An 18,033-nucleotide genomic window follows, 5' to 3' on the forward strand; every position below is an offset into this window, starting at 1 on the left:
TTTTCACATTGGGCTCATAAGAAGTTAGCCTCAAATATGAAGGAAATCCTACCATTTATGACAACATGGAGAACCTGGAAGACATTATGCCAAGTGAGGTATCTGTGACACAGGACAAATACTGCATGATTTCACTTACATGAGGAATCATTTTAAATTAAATAGAAAATAGAATGGTGGTTTCCATGGGGCAGTGGGATGGGGACATGGGGATTTGTTGTTCAATGGATACAAGTTTTCATTTGTATGAGATGAATGAAGTTCTAAAGATCTGCTGTACAACATAGTGCCTGTGGTTAATGATGTATTGGACGCTTAAACGTTTATGAGGATAAACCTCATGCTAAGTGTTCTTACCACATAAACAAAAGCAAAAGAGATACATCAAAATTTTGGAGGTGATGGAAATATCTATTACATTGATTATGGTGATGATTTCACAGGTTTACAAATATGTACAAACTGATCAAACTGTATTAAATGGGGGCAGTTTTTTGCATAGCAGTTATACCTCAATAAAGCTGTTAAAGTAATTTTGATAAGGTATAATAAATTGGCCATAAGTTTTTAAAAAATTAATGCAATATTTTTATTCTGAGAACTGGAAAAGTGCCGTTCTTATTTATTGAGAAAAGGAAGAGTGAGGAACAAACAGGGAAGAAAAATAAAGATTTTGGTTTTGGACATGTTAAATTTGAGGCATCCAAGAGAATAAATTAAGGAGGCAGATGGAGCTAAGAGCCTGAAGTTCAGAGGAAAGACTGGAGAAACTGAATTGTGAGTCATAAGTATAAAGATGGCATATAAACAAGGAGAATGTCTAGGGTCACCTAAGGAATGGGGACAGATAATTGAAAGAAGATATCCCAGGACAGATCTTCTGCATTTAGAGTTTGGGAAGAAAATAAAGATTCAGGAAAGGAGACACTGAAGTAGGAGGCAAAGTGAGGTAGGAGGAAAAAAGTATATGGTATCACATAATGCAGTGACAGTATTTCTAGAAGAAAGGAATGATCAGCTACTTCAAATGTTAGTTAATAGGCAGAATAATATAATAATGAAAAGTGGCCATTGAGTCTTTTCATGTAGAAGTCACCACTGACCTTGACAAGAATGGATTTGGTGATTAGGGATAATTTAAAAAAGGATGTAAGAATAACAAATGGAGACAGCATTTAAAATTTTTGTCATAAAAAGAGTAGATAAGGCAGTGCTAACTGAAGAAGGATGTGAAATAGAGATTATTGTTAAATGCCAGAATTATCACAAAAATATTTATTTAATGACAGAAGTTATCCAGTGAAGAAGACATTAATGATGAATGAGGTTAATGATGAATGTGTAGACAACTGCAGAAATGATATTCTAGAGTGAGCAAGAGGTGATGGTATAAACAAGAGGAGAAAGAGCAATTCATCATTAAGTTAGGGGAAGACAGTGGGACAAGAATTAAGAATTTTTTTTTGTTAAGGGAGTTAGTTAAATGAGGGACTTGGAATCTAAATTGGTTAGGGAGGAAAATGAGAATACAAGGGAGAAGGGTCAACAAATCAAAAGTGTCTATGTGGTTAAAGAGTTAGTGATATCAGGCTATTTGAGGGAAATGAGATTTAATAGGGCCAGATAAGAAAAAAAATCAGAGTGGGGAAGCTGTTCATAATGGAAAAGTCAAGAGTGGAGCCATTTTTCAACTTTTTATAATGCCTCAGGAAATTCTATTTTAATTAATTAAATAATCTACGTATTTATTCATCAAAACATATATTTATGTATTCATTCTTCCTTTATTTTAAAGAACACTGTTGTCTTCCCCTATTTTAAAAAATGATGACATTAATTGATCTGGGCTGGAGAACCAGTACTCATATATCTGGACACACACATACACACACACACACACACATATATGCAATTTTCAGATAGGACCTTGCTCTGTTGCCCAGGCTGGAGTTCAGTGAGTGAGAGCATGATCTCAGCTCACTGCAGCCTCGATTTCCTGGGCTGAAGTGATCCTACCACCTCATCCTCCTGAGTAGCTGGGACTACAGGTGTGCACCACCATGCCTGGCTAATTTCTGCATTTCCTTTTTTTAGAGTTGGGGTTTCACCATGTTGCTTAAGGCTGGTCTTGAACTCCTGAGCTCAAGAGATCTGCCTGCCTCAGCCACTCAAAGTGCTGGAATTACAGGCATGAGCCACCATGTCTGACTGACACTGATGTATAAAAAAGCTTCCAAGATGCTGTGAAGGAGAACGTCTGGCTTAAGATACAAGTTTGCATCTTCACCTACACATTTAAATCATTTGACAGATACACACACATACATTAAAACACATATACGATTCTCAAGTCATTTGAAGCGAGAAAATGAAAGTGATGGATGCATTGTTTATTTGAATTGTGAAATCACAAATAAAAAAATAGAAGATGAAAGAGAGTATTTGAACAAGGTGCTAATATCCTGAAGGAATGTAAAAGCCAGGTTGTAGTTGGCAGGTACAGGTTTGGAAGCAAATGGTGCAGTCTGACACAAAGAGCAGGGAAGTTTCATCAGGAAGAAGGCAAGAACGGTGATTTGAATGCAGCAATGAGAGGCAAGGTCATCAGTTACTCATCTCCAGGTCTAGGATGTAGCAGTTAAAAAACCCAATTATGAATCTTTTCAAACCAGCTCCTGGATTCATTAATTTTTTGAAGGGTTTTTGTGTCTCTATCTCCTTCAGTTCTGCTCTGATCTTAGTTATTTATTGTCTTCTGCTAGCTTTTCAATTTGTTTGCTCTTGTTTCTCTACTTCTTTTAATTGTGATGTTAGGGTGTCATTTAGATCTTCTCACTTTCTGATACGGGCATTTAGTGCTATAAATTTCCCTCTAGACACTGCTTTAGCTGTGTCCCAGAGATTCTGGTATGAACATTCCATGCTCATGGATAGGAAGAATCAATATCATGAAAATCGCCGTACTGCCCAAAGTAATTTATAGATTCAATGCTATTCCCTTCAAGCTACCATTGACTTTCTTCACAGAATTAGTAAAAACTACTTGAAATTTCATATGAAAACAAAAAAGGGTCCTTGTAGCCAAGACAATCCCAAGCAAAAAGAACAAAGCTGGAGGCATCATGCTACCTGACTTTATACTACGGTAACCAAAGCAGCATGGTACTGGTACCAAAACAGATATATAGACCAATGGAACAGAATAGAGGCCTCAGAAACAACACTACACATCCACAACCATTCGATCTTCGACAAACCTGACAAAAACAAGCAATAGGGAAAGGATTCCCTATTTAATAAATGGCGTTGGGAAAACTGGCTAGCCATATGAAGAAAACTGAAATTGGACCCCTTCTTTACACCTTATACAACAATTAATTCAAGATGGATTAAAGGCTTAAATGAAATACGGAAAACAACAAAAGAAGAAAACCTAGCCAATACCGTTCAGGACATAGGCATGGACAAAGACTTCATGACTAGAAAAGGATGAGTTCATGTCCTTTGCAGGGACATGGATGTAGCTGGAAACCATCCTTCTCAGCAAACTAGCACAGGAACAGAAAAACCAAACACTGCATGTTTTCACTCATCAGTGGGAGCTGAGCAATGAGAACACATTGACAAAGGGAGGGTAACGTTACACACTGGAGCCTATCAGGGGATGGGAAGTAAGGGGATGGAGAGCATTAGGACAAATACTTAATGCATGCGGGGCTTAAAACCTAGATGACTGGGCCGGGCGCAGTGGCTCAAGCCTGTAATCCCAGCACTTTGGGAGGCCGAGACAGGTGGATCACGAGGTCAGGAGATCGAGACCATCCTGGCTAACACGGTGAAACCCCGTCTCTACTAAAAAATACAAAAAACTAGCCGGGTGAGGTGGCGGGCGCCTGTAGTCCCAGCTACTCAGGAGGCTGAGGCAGGAGAATGGCGCAAACCCGGGAGGTGGAGCTTGCAGTGAGCTGAGATCCGGCCACTGCACTCCAGCCTGGGTGACAGAGCCAGACTCTGTCTCAAAAAAAAAAAAAAAAACAAAAAACAACAAAAAAAAAAACCTAGATGACTGGTTGATAGGTGTAGCAAACCACCATGGCACATGTACACCTATGTAACAAACCTGCACATTCTGCACATATATCCCAGAACTTAAAGTATAAAAAACCCAATTATGAAATCTTCAGGGAACCCCCACAAGGGAAAGCCAGATTCTAGTATAAGAAGGTAAAGGAAGTGTCAGAGCAGTATTTTAAATTTCACAGGATTTGACAAACACTTTGGTGCTTGATGAATATTTGTTGAATGAACAAGTACTTTTTATTCAGATCAGCATTATGTGTGTACAACAGTGACCATATCATGTATGATTAAGGTTAACTATTTGAGCACTTGTCTTATTCATTTAATCAGGATTTATATTGTGGAATACCAACAAAGATAATTTTATCAGCCCTGAGTGCACCCTTAGGAGTTCATCTATTACTGATAGTAGGTTTACATGAAGATGTAGGATCCCTATTGTTTAAATATAATATGGATATGTTATTGAGTGTACAAATGGACAATGGCCAGACCACAGATGAAAGCAGAACTCTGATCTACAAACTCTTTGATCCGGGAAACAAAACTATAACTTCTGTAGCAATCAGTCCAAAATATCCAGGGCTGGGTCAATAACTGCCAACTTACATATATTTGCCTCTGCTTTCAATTCAGGACCAAGTAGGGGAAGTCAAATATACTTCCCAAGCCATTCACATAAATGACCAACTTTTGGTTAGTCTACCTACTGCTGCTTCATGCTGACCTCCAATCAGAAAAAGAACTTGATAGCTTGTTTTTCCTCACGATAAAGTTTGGTCTTCTTCCCCCAGTCAGCCTTTGAGTCTTTGTTAAACACAAGTGATGGTGACTATCTTCTTTGCTGTTGAAAGCTCTAAATAAATAGCCTGTGTTCTCATTTGGGTTTTGCGCTGGTGTGAATGTTTAGGTTCCCCAAAAGTTCGTATGTTGAAAATCTAATCACCAAGGTGATAATGTAAGGAGGCAGAGACTTTGGGAGATAGTTAGATTGTGATGGTGGAGTAATCATGAATAGTTTAGTGCCCTAATAGAACCCAGAAAGCTGCCTTGATTTTTCCACCATGTGAGGAAACAGTGAGAAGTCAGTATCTATGAGTCAGGAAGTGGGGCCTCACCAGACCCTGAATCTTTCAGCAGCTTGATCTTGGAATTTCCGGCCTCCAGAACTGTAACTAATGAATTTCCTTTATTTATGAGCTACTCTGTCTATGGTATTTTGTTATAGCAGCCCAAATGAACTAAGACAGATAGTTTTTGTTTATTTCCATATATGACTGACTATTAAGAATTTATATGTAGGTAATAATAACACTGGAGCCATTAAACTGTTAAAGCGTATATTAATAAAGTATTCAAATAAAATATTTTAATAGAGGTAATTCTTTTAATTTTATTTTTTAAGAATACTGATAGTTGTATTTTGTGAAAGATCCAAGGCACAGTTTAAATTTTTAAATATTAATAAGATAATATAAAATTTGTTTTAGCAACAAGATTAGATGTTGCATTTAACATATTTAAAATAATTGTTCTTACCCCATAGAAGATGTGGGATAATGCACCCCATGGAAGATGTGTGATAATGTGTATTAGGTAAATTATAATTTTCCTAATACACAAAACATTATAATATAGTACATGGGCCCATGGGCTTGAATAAAATATATAATTTTAAACATGGGCAGTGGGATATGTAGTGAGACACTATGTATGTGTATGAAAAACTTTTAAAGTTTCTTTTCTGTAAAACAACTTACTTTTCTAAATTTTAAATGATTACTCCATTTTACTATCCTTATTATGGTTCTGCTTTAAAAATCAATAAGTTGTTTACAAAATCCTAAGCTAGATATCTTTCCTCTTGCAAGTTATTAAGATATTAGTGTTCTTCTCCCATGTCTTAACTAAAGACACATCCAAAAGGGTATTAACTATGCAAGTCCATGCTGTGTGCTTACTGGAGGCTTGTTATACAACTAGAAATATTGGAAGAATTCCTTAAAGAGAGGCCTTATTTTTTAGAAAGTTCTATCGATAGACCTAAGGTGATGGATTTCATATAAAAATGTTATTTGCAGTTATAAATATTTCTCATGGCAACAATATTATTAATAATCTGTTATTTAAAATGCATAATATATCACTTCACATTTACGTTGTGGCTAATGTTTTGGGGCTGGATTTAATCAAGGTGAACTTAAAATGATGCTGTTTGTCTAAGATAGGGATGTTCCTTCTCTGTCACTTTGCAGAAAGGTATTCATCTCTAAATTATTGGATAATCGTTGTTCATAGGATGAGACAACTCCTTAGATATAATAAATGTAAACCTACTATGAAGTCTCAGGCATGTTATCACTGATGGTTCTTTGTCAGACTTGGAGGTCTGGAGTCACATGAAATGAAGTCATAGAAAGAAATTGAGAGAACCTACCCAATGAGGATAATTATTATAATATTACCAGTAATTGAAAGAGAGATCCCAAGGGAAGAGCCTAAAGGAACATGGCTCTTTGGCTCATTGTTATGGCATTAGCAAAGAGTGTGCTTTTCACTCAATAGGAAGAAATATCACAGTTCCTTCGGTGTGTATCCTACAATGGACTTCATTAAGCCAATGTTCAATAAAGGCCAGGAAAAATTGTGACAAACTGCATAGATATTGCATATCATACCTGTAAAATGATAGTGCATCTCACTAACTCTAGCACTATTTTATGTTCAAGTTAAGATCTTTTAAAAATAATGAGGTCAGGCGTGGTGGCTCACGCTTGTAATCCCAGCACTTTGGGAGGCCGAGGCGGGCAGATCACAAGGTCAGGAGATGGAGACCATCCTGGCTAACACGGTGAAATCCCGTCTCTACTCAAAATACAAAAAATTAGCTGGGCATGGTGGCAGGCACCTGTAGTCCCAGCTACTCAGGAGGCTGAAGCAGGAGAATGGTGTGAACCCGGGAAGCGGAGCTTGCAGTGAGCGAGATCGCGCCACTGCACTCCAGTCTGGGCAACAGAGCAAGACTCTTTCTCAAAAATAATAATAATAATAATAATAATAATAATAATAATAATAATGAATTTGGGCAATCTTTCAGGACTTAAAACAAGTCTTCATTCAATAGTTCATTAACTGGGTCTTGCCTGAAAGTTTTGAGTAACAAACAGATTTCAAATAGTTAAATTAGCTGCCAATATTTAACAGTCAACAACTTCACACAAAGTCTATACTTCTTTCTTCTTGTGTAAAAACATGGCAGAATAATACAGCACTCTATTCCTACATGGCAGAGATCAACTGTAGGTTAGAGGCTGCTGTTACCTATCTTTTCCTGTAGACTTTGGAGACAGTGACCTCTAACACTGTGATTGTCTCTATCTTTTTGTTTTTACTGAGACAGAAGTGAATTGAATGTGAATGCCACTATAGTATTCCAGGTAATCATCTTAAAAGTTTCCCTTGGGCGATTCTACTTTCGGACAGGAATATTTTTTTGGGGGGGAAGGAGTCTCGCTCTGTCGCCCAGGCTGTAGTGGAGTGGCATGATCTCGGTTCACCGCAAGCTCTGCCTCCCTGGTTCACGCCATTCTCCTGCCTCAGCCTCTCGAGTAGCTGGGACTACGGGCACCCGCCACCACACCCAGCAATTTTTTTTTTTTTTTTTGTATTTTTACTAGAGTCAGGTTTCACTGTGCTATCCAGGATGGTCTCAATCTCCTGACCTTGTGATCCGCCCACCTCAGCCTCCCAAAGTGCTGGGATCACAGGTGTGAGCCACCGTGCCCAGCCAGGAACACTTTTTAGTATGAAAATAAGGTGCAACTTGGAGTGTTCACACAGCCGTCACAGATAGAAGCAGAAGTAGACTGCAAGTTGATTTCTGGGTTTCAGCTTTTGTTTGTTTGTTTGTTTTTGCTTAAAACGTACTTTAGCTTCCCAGCAGAGAATAATCACATACAGGGCATCACTGTGATTACAGTTTGACTGTTTTTAATAATTCTATCTCAAGACAGATGAATAAGATTGTGAGTAAGAAAACAGTTTGAAATCCAGTTATGAAAAGTTTTTTTTTTTTTTTTTGAGATAGGGTCTTGCTCTGTTGCCCAGGCTAAAGGGCAATGGCAGGATCTCTTCTCACTGCAACTTCCACATCCCTGGCTCAAGCAATTCTCATGCCTCAGCCTCCAGAGTAGCTGGGATTACAAGTGTGTGTGGCCACGCCTGGCTAATTTTTGTATTTTTAGTAGAGACGAGGTTTCACCATGTTGGCCAGGCTGATCTCGAACTCCTGACCTCAAGTGATTCACCTGCCTTGGCCTCCCGAAGTGCTGGGATTACAGGCATGAGCCACCATGCCCTGCTGCAGTTAAAATGAGGTATTAATGTTCAGTGATGGTGGCCTGAAGCTTTGTGAACATTGTTACCAAGAGATACACTAAAACTAAAATCCCAGTATAAACTGGAAACAAAGGGAAGAGTAGCAGTAAAAAGTGCTAGTTATACTAGGTCTTTGTTTGGAAGAATTTACAAAGATTAATTTTATTTATTTTATTTTGTATTACAGCATCATGGGCGTTTCCTGCAAGAGTTAGTTCTTCTGAAAAAGGATGATAAAGTGAGTACAAAGCCATGAAGCCATTAATCCTAAACAGCCCAATGGGACAGCTGTCAAAAAAATTAATTAACCTGGCCTAACTGAGCCCAAATATTAGGGTATAGGCAACTTAGATTAAATCTACAGCCACAAATTATTTTGACAGATTTAACCAGGTGAGTCAGCTTCGTGGAAACCACAGTTAAATCACATTTCAAGTTATCTGTGAAAGAGCACCAAAATATTTTAAGTAGGAATGGATAAACAAAATTATCAATACTAATAGCCAGCATTTATTTGGACAACGTGTTAAGTAAGCACTTTGCACATGTATCTCATTTAACGGCCACAACCACCCAATGATATAAGTCATCCACATTTGAAAGATTTAAACCAGGAGTTTAGAGGAGCCAAATAAGTTGTCCTAGGTCATGTGGATAGTCAGAGAATGGTAAATCTGAGAATCAAACTTTCCTTCATGTTGTACTCTTCCCTGTAGAGAACAGAGGAGTTGGGGGTACTTATAAGTTAAATTGATTTTTTGTTCTTCTACTCTATGGTGATTCCTAAAGCATTTATAGTCCAGTAAAATTAGTCAGAGACCCATTGGTAGCCTTTCAAACATGACCATTTTCTTCTCTGATTCAACATTTGTGTTTGCCTCCTGTTTTGCTAATGATTTCAAGTTGCTTATCAGATGTGACAATATGTCGTCTGTGAAGCTATTTTTTTCTAGAGAAACCCTATGTATCTGTGTGTACAAAATATTCTAAATCTTAGACAATCTTGATGACTCCCATAGCAATAACAGTAATGATGATGGCACTAACAAAATCATCATCAATAAACATCTATTAAACACTAACCACATGCCATGCACAATGCTGAAATTTTATTCAAAGTCTAGAGACTTTATAGCATCAAAACCCTGTAATTGCAACATAGGAAAATGGCATCTCACAAACAATACTCATTTGACCTTGAAAAATGTTTTACTTCTCTTTACATCCAGAATACTACATGGAAAATACTGTCTTCCTCATAGGTTTATTGTGAAATTCCCATGAGAAAATGTAAATGAATATACAAACAATAAATTCAGCAGAATACAATACATTTGAAGTCTTTGGAATAAGACGAACCTAGATTAAGGTTGCCCAATTTAGCAAATAAAAATATAGGATACCCAGTTAAATTTGAATGTCAGATAAACAACAATTTTAACAAATATCTCCTAATTATTGCATGTCCCTCACTAGGAGTGTGACCTTAGGCAATTTCTGTAAATCTCAATTTCTCCATCTCTAATAGAGCCACCACTTGAATCTTACAGAGTTGTGAAGATAAGTCAGCTGCGTAAAGTACTTAGCACTCAGTCTGCCACAGAATAGTTGTTCAGTAGACTCTTAATTTTGAACACTTCAAGTATCAGATCCCTAAACCATGTGACGTTATCTTTCCAAAATTGCTTCTAGCCATTCAGTAGCTAACAACAAGTCTATGATTATGGGGGAGTTAAAGATCTAGCCACTGAATTCTAAAATCAAGGTATTTCAGAACTAAATACATATTTGATGTTATCTTATCCAGTGGATATCTTTCTTATGAATAAGAAAGAGGTAGAAAATCAGATAGGCCTAGAGCCACTGATAGTATATAAATCTCTTAAATATTCATCAATAATTTTTTTCTAATGTAGCAACCTATCTTACAGGAGATGTTGCTGAAAGATAGTTCATATCTCTAGTTTTATCTGTCTCTGTTATCTATGTCATCAGCTAGGCACCGTTAGCAGTTTCAAGTTTCTTTTGTAACATGAATAATATTTTGTTCTACCTCGTAGACACAATGTGTGGTAACTTATCTAACTACATTTGAGTTAATAAACCGTAGTATTTTTAAATCATTGGTAATAAAATGTTCTTTCCAAGCACGAGTCTTAGTCACTAATCACCATCATCTATGTGTGAAAATATGACGAACTTTGTACACTTGCTCAGCAAGCTTTTTAAGTACATCTGACTTCTCACCCTAGTAGCAGAAAATCACTTACCTCAGAGCACTGACTTCATCTCTAGTTTATTTTTATCTAAAACAAATATTAAGATCTTTTGCAATTGATAATGAGCAGGTCAGTTTTGCTGACACTGAGCTCTTCAACAGGCACTTTGCAAAGTGAGGCTCATTTGCATTCAACTACACATCATTCTGCAAGATGTAACTCACATTTCTCATCATGAGTATAATTTTCCATTAACTTTGTTGCAACATAGAACATAAATACAGATATTATTTTTATTTGAAACTATTACTTTTCATATATGACATGATTTTAAAAGATCATTCCAAATTTCCATCTGGATGTTGTGAACTGCTTGTTTTATATACATTAGATGTTATTATTTACACCTGCAGAGTTCAAATAATTTACCTCACATAAGACAGACTTGGGTCTGTATTTTTAGTCCTGATACCTACAAAATGCATTCTATTAGGCCAGTTACTTAAATACTCTGAATTTCAGTTTTCTCATTTTGAAGATGAACACACAAATAGTACTTACAGCGTAGGAATTTTGTGAGGATTAAATGAAATTGCATGGAAAGCACTTGGCCTAGAGACTCAGAGCAAGTTCTAAACAAAGTCTATGTTTTCTTTCACTTACCATCATTGTACTTTTAATTTTTCTATTGTTTTATTGATTATTCCACCACTACTTCTAATAATTCAATTCATATATTAGAGATTATTTCATGGAAATATATATGAATCTTAGACAGGTGATTTTGGCCATGAAATCAGGTAACAGACTTCTGTTAGCAGAGGAGAGTTCATGGAGAAAAAGGGGCCATGAAATTCAATGTTGTGATCATCCCTACAAACTACGTCATTTTTATTAACGCCTTCATGGAATAATTCCTGACAGTTGATTACATGGTGTGTCTCAGTTTATATATGATTGAGAAATAAAAAGTGGGGGCTGACCTAGGTGTGATGATACTTTTTAAAAACATTTTCAAAATTTTGTGAATACGTAGTAGCTGCATATATTTTTCGGGTACACCAGAGGTTTTGAGACAGGCATGCAATGTGAAATAATCACTTCATGGAGAATGGGGTATCCATCCCCTTAAACATGTACCCATTGTGTTACAAACAATCTAATTACACTGTTTTAGTTATTTAAAATGTACAATTAAGTAAAGGTGTGATGACACTTGGTTTAGTTCCAGAATCCACAGTTCTACCGGCTATTGAGAATCGCGGTCAGCAAATCAAGATAGTGTATAAAATAACAAGTGACCAGCAAGAAGACGTTATACAGCAAACACAGAAACTGCTGTATAAAGATTTCTGAATGTGTTTCAGTTTTGGAAGACATCTAGGTGAAGTTTAGAGAAGGTACTTGTCTTGGGAATAGAATTAGTTGGGTTGCTTTTCAGCACATGAATCTAGAAGAAATTTGCTTTAAAGGTCATGAAAGCTGATACTAAATACTCTAGATAGAAAAAAACATTGTCATGATGAAAGCAGGTTAGACTCAATGTTTTGTCAACTATTCGGTAGATAACATTTGAGAAAAAAACTACAGAAAGAACTGTCTTCTATTTTCTTCTACTTTTTTATTCATTATAATGTACAGTATATGGTTTTGCAATCAATAAGATAAAAACAAGATTGTTTGTAAAAATTGATATAAATATACCTGCAGTTCATAAAAGAGACTTAATTGTTATTGCTACTATCATTATTTATCATTATAAAGTCATTGGAGTATGGCCACCACTGACACCAGACTGTGAGTTTAAACTTTGTGCCACCGTTTACTAGCTGTGGGACTTGGGCTGTGTCTCACTTTCATCATCTGTAATACAGGTTCTTGCTGAGTGGATTCAATGAGTTAATACATACAACATAGAACAGAAGAAACTAAGTATGCTGCAGTTACTAAATATTAACTATTAAAGCATTGAGTAAAATGCATGCTATTCCTTATACTGCAATTTTTAAATTCATGCCAGAATATGATATGTATTATATATTTTATAATTCCCCAAATATGTTATTTATTCATAAGACTAGAGAGATGAACATAACAGACAGATGCCCAGGTGTGTTGGTTGTAAGAATAAAGAGTCATCATAATGGTCACAATTTAAATCATATCTAGTAAATAATATTTTCTTATATAATGTGCTTCTTTCATATTCTTCTATTAATATTGAAATAATCCACTTTTTGAAGATTTGTGAGTTTTTTAAAAAATAAATGTTTTCCTGTTTGCTGAGTAAGTCCCAGGGACTGGAAGTAACTTTTAAATACTTCATATGACTGTCAAATTTTGAGCCATGATCATCATGATATCAATGTTTCATTTTGATGACTGTGACAGGGAAGGCACTGTGAAGGTGGGTAGCAGAAACAAAAATTTTTAAAAAGCACAGTCTATGCTGTGATGTTCAGATAACTCCAGGTATCACTGGAATTTATTTGAGTTCAGATTTACTCCAAAAATTAGTATACATTTTTCAAAAGTCTTACAAATAGCCTATTTACACACAGTAATCTATCTTATGGAAATCATACTAAAAATCTGCCAAGAAAGACATGCCATTACTTGCCATTTGTAGCTCAATTTGCAAATGAAGAATAGTATGCATTAAAAAAAATTGGTGCTTCTTCTCTGTTACCCTACTGTTTCATATAATAATAATTATTATCATAGAAACATATACTGGGCATTTACCATGTGCTAGATACCTTACCAAATCTTACATATTGTCTCATTTAAACTTTCAATAATGCTATCAATTAATCACTCTTGTTATTTTCATTTATTATCCTTAGGAAACTATGGCCTAAAGAAGTTACCTGACTATGGTAACTGAACTAATATGTGGCAGTCCAGGGTTGAACCCAGGTCTCTGTTCTTCAGTCTTTATTTATCCCAGAATCAGTATGATGGATCATGAGAACTGGTCCAGTGCTCAAGGATCATCAAATCTCAATACATCTTCTTGATTTTACTCTATTACATTCTATATTCATAAGAAATATATTTAAAGTTATTTGATTAGTTGACATTGTATTTATTAACCAGGAAATAAGCTTACTCCTTAAAAATATAGTGCAAAAGGGCCTGTTTTCCCTTCAATATTTGAACATGAAGTGTAATCTAATAGTCCTCAGTGTTTGGGTTGCTCTACCCGGACCATATACAATTAAGTGATTTATGGAATAGACATTAAATGACATTGAAGGTGAAGAAGTTACTCCCTTTTCAATTCTTGCTCAACCAAAATTAGCCACAGCATTAGTCTGGTCATCATTGCTCTAACTGTCTTGACCATAAGGTAACTTTTATTTTTTAGAATGGTCCTCACAATTCACAATCCTCAGCATCAGGTTACCAACAGTGTATAGAATTAAATACCATTATTTTGTTTAATTTATTGTTAGTGTATTTTCTATCAATTTAATAGAATATACTTTCATTTATGGGAGTGATACACAGTAAAATTTGTTTATGTAAAGAAAGTATTAGCCATATAAGTTTCATTTGGGCATACCAGTGTTGCAATAGAAGTAAAATAATGGTTGATGTTTGGAAAGCACTGTAATTCAAGTAATTGTTCAGAGTCACGCAGCTTTGAGTTTAAATCCTGCCACTCAGTCCAGCTGCCTCCACTACTGCATACCCTACCCTGCTAGTGTGTGTCCTATTGTCTATACCTCAGAAAAATCATTAATCTCTTAGCATTTTCAACTGAAAATATGGGATCTGGGATATGAGAATACAAATGTTACAGAATTCTTTTCTTATTAAATGTCTCTTTCTTTCTATTATACCTAGTGCTTAGCTCAGGGATAGGTATCTCATAGTAATCATCCATAGGGTGAGGTAATAATGTTATTCTTTTCCAGACTTTTATTCTCTTTCTCATTTCCATGCCTCATATTGGTTATCTCTCTATCAAAAATTGAATATCACATTAAGTGAACTGACAGAAAACCGAACTTTCTAGAATTTAACAGTTTCTACCTCTGAGTAAATTTAGGATCTTTATATTATGATAGTAGTATTTATAACAATAACAGTCATTGGAGTATCAAAATTGCTCATGAAATGAAGTAGTTACATAAAATATTTAAATTATCTAATTAAGTCATCTTTTTAAAAAATCACATGTCATGCAAATCCTGAGTGGTTATATATAACCAGAGTTGTGAGACAAATCAGAACGTGACCACACAGCTTTGTCATCCAGAAAATAAGGGTCAGGAAATTAAATTTCCTCACAGATACCTCTAAACAGTTATTCTGGGATTTACTGGAAAAAAATAAATGGTGATGGGCCATGATTTTATGTTCTTAATAACAGGAAATGGCAGAGCAACTTTTCTTATGTGCTTCTGATGGGATTAAATCTGGTTGCATGGGAATAAATGTTTGAATTCCATGGAGACTCTAAAATTCATACTAAGATTTTTCCTGTTACAGGGCCTTTGCGTATGATGATTTTACTGACTTGCAACATGCCAACCCACCATGTGTTGGCTTTTTCTTTTGCTTTACATTATTGCTTCTTATTGTGCTTACAAATCATCTGACATCTAGAGACCTTGTTCAAAAGCAAACACAGATTCAGTATGTTCTGAGTAAGTCCTGAGATTCTTTACTTCAAGTAAGCTCCTAAGTAATGATGATACTTTCATCCCCAGGCCATATGTTGAAAATAGATGTTTTATTTTCTCCTTAGAAAAACCTTCCATGATCTTGTCATTTAAAGTAGTTTTCTCCCTGTTATTCCTATTCCAGTACTCTGTTTATTTAATAACCTTTATATCACAACTTTAATTATTTGATTTGCTTGCTTTTTGCTTGTCTATTGTTTCTAGAATGTAAACTGCTCAAGGTCAGGGACTAGGTTATGTTGCTCACAATGTCTCTAGGGCTTGACATCTAGTAGAAGCTCAGTAAATAGATAAGCAAATAAATAAATTAAAAAACCCTACCTCTAGATTACACCAGTGTGTCATAGTTTTACCTAGATCAACTGTTCTAAAATTTTACAATACATCAGAATCCCCCAAAAGGGCTTGTTAAAATGAAGATTCTTGGAATACCCAATGCAAAGGTTCTGATTTAGTAGGTCTGGGGTCTAAGTTCCAAAGTCATGCTGATGCTACTCATCCAGAAAACACACTTTGAAAACAACTGACCTGTAACACAAGATGTAGTTTGCCAATCACCAGTCTCAAAAGATTATGCTGAAAAGCTGATGCCAGTCCTGAAGAAATACTTGATTTAATTTCTTTACTTATTTGGCACTTAGGATTCAGTTTTCAGTATTAATCTAACAATTGTGAGTATATATATATAATTATTGTTCATTTATTTTTCATATATATATATGATATATATATATATATCATTGAGAAAAGGAGAAGGAAGTTTTGATGCTCATTCCTGCAGCAGATCTTATGAATTGCAGTCACACCAGGTTTCTTTTTAAGTCCCAAGTAATGTCGCTCGCTCACTGCTTTTTGACATTTTGCAAGCTTCAAGGCTAGCCCCTGAGATCATTCACTTTGTTTGATTTTCTTCACAGTAGCTCAGGGCCCAGTAGAACTTCTCTTTCCTTTCTCTTTCTTTCTTTTTCTTTTAGCATTCAAAACCTCACCTTCTTGCTCAGATTGTATTCTCTTTTCTTTTCTGTTTGCAATGATGAAGCATCACAGGAAAATGGAGGCAAATGAATAATTGCTGCATAAGCTTTCTAGAGCATGGAAAAACATTGAAGTCATTATTGTAAAGTATGCTGTGAATTTTAAGAGGGACTATATGATATCTCATTCTTCCTCTAATTATCTGCAGCAAATAGTAACATGGGTAATGAGAATTAGAATTCTCAGGCAGATATTAATGTGAAATAGCATTGTCATTTAAATATTGATTAATAAAGAGGTATATTAAAGGAAAATTAAGCATGTATTCAGTGTAAAAAAGTTAATATCAGCAAGCCTTTTTAAAGATGTATATTTTAATAGGTTTTGAATTAAGCTTGATTTAAAGGCTCTCAGAAATGTCTCTCTGCATGAAGATAATTTTAATAAATTAAAAAATATGTCATTTTTCACAATAAACCCAAGAACTATATGAAATAACATTATTTTTATTTGAAATGACTAATCCTTATAATTACATTTTAAATTTCCACTGCATTTTTTCTTGAGTCTCCCTCCACATCAAGATCTAATAAAATTGTGATAAAATTATTTCTTAAATTATGCACAGAAACATTGGAAATCATCAAATTTTGAATGAAAATATTTTATGCTTCCAACTCAGTTCCCTAACCTGTATTTTATTGTCTCTCTAAGTTCTCACATTATTCTCATATAATTTCCTAAGCCATTATCTGATTAGTTCTGTGATGCCTTGATAGATTGGGATTAGGACTTCATAATACATGGTGTTAATTTGAGGTAATAAAACACAAACATATCTTGGCATTTAATTTTTTTTATCTTTTTGGAAAATTTCCATTGCTCTACGTCAACCAGTGATATGAGAGAACATGTGATATGCAAGTCATAAGGTCTGCCATTTTATTACAGGTTTATTTGAGCTAATTACAGCGTAAATGCCATACTGGTTTTCAGCAATTCACTTGCTGGACAGTTCTTCAAGCAGCCAGGAGAAAGCTGCTAGAGACCCTTTCAGCAATGCAGAGACTCCTTAATTAAGCTCCGGCTGGTGTTCCAGAACCTCTCTTCGGAGCCTGGGGAAATAACAGTACTGTATTTATTTAGAAAGTACCTCTTGCCCTAAGGCTTTCAGGTCTTCTTAATACAATCAGTATGCCAGTCTGTCCTAAATAGAAAAAACAAGCATTTTGTTTAAATTTATAGCAAGTGCCTGTACTTTTCTGCAAGTGTTCATTTCATTGATTAAACATTTCAGATTCCAATCTATCTTTGGTCCTCATCAAAACAGTCCTATTTATAAAGAAGTAGTAAGGAAAAAAAAATAGGACTCTTTCTGTTCCTCATTAATCTTCAACCAAGCTTCCTTTATATGACTACATAGTTACAAATCTGATTAGGTAAATGAGAAATTCCCTTGAGAGAATTTAATATTTTCTCCAGTTTTTAAAATCAAGAAAGATTATACTTATTTGCATATTTAACTATTTATATGTAATTATGTTTTCTCTTCCATCTTAGCCACTAAACTTATTCCAAGAATATTTAAAGTGGCTTATAAAAGAATATACAGTAGAGAAAGAATGAAAAAAAATTAGAACAAGGCCAAAAGATAAGGCAAAGATAAAGATATGGAAATAACATAAAGC

General features: G+C 35.3%; 1 long non-coding RNA gene across 1 annotated transcript in view; it reads left to right on the forward strand.

Moving 5' to 3' along the window:
• LOC103244926 (uncharacterized) overlaps positions 1–8,730 on the forward strand; it is a 541,863-nt gene extending 533,133 nt beyond the window's left edge. The window contains exon 7 of the long non-coding RNA XR_005242732.2: positions 8,645–8,730. This is a non-coding gene — a long non-coding RNA (uncharacterized lncRNA). The remainder of the gene's footprint in view (positions 1–8,644) is intronic.
• Positions 8,731–18,033: the final 9,303 nt, after the last annotated feature.

The sequence above is a fragment of the Chlorocebus sabaeus genome, chromosome 23 (assembly GCF_047675955.1).
Source record: "Chlorocebus sabaeus isolate Y175 chromosome 23, mChlSab1.0.hap1, whole genome shotgun sequence".
Lineage (NCBI taxonomy): Eukaryota > Metazoa > Chordata > Mammalia > Primates > Cercopithecidae > Chlorocebus > Chlorocebus sabaeus.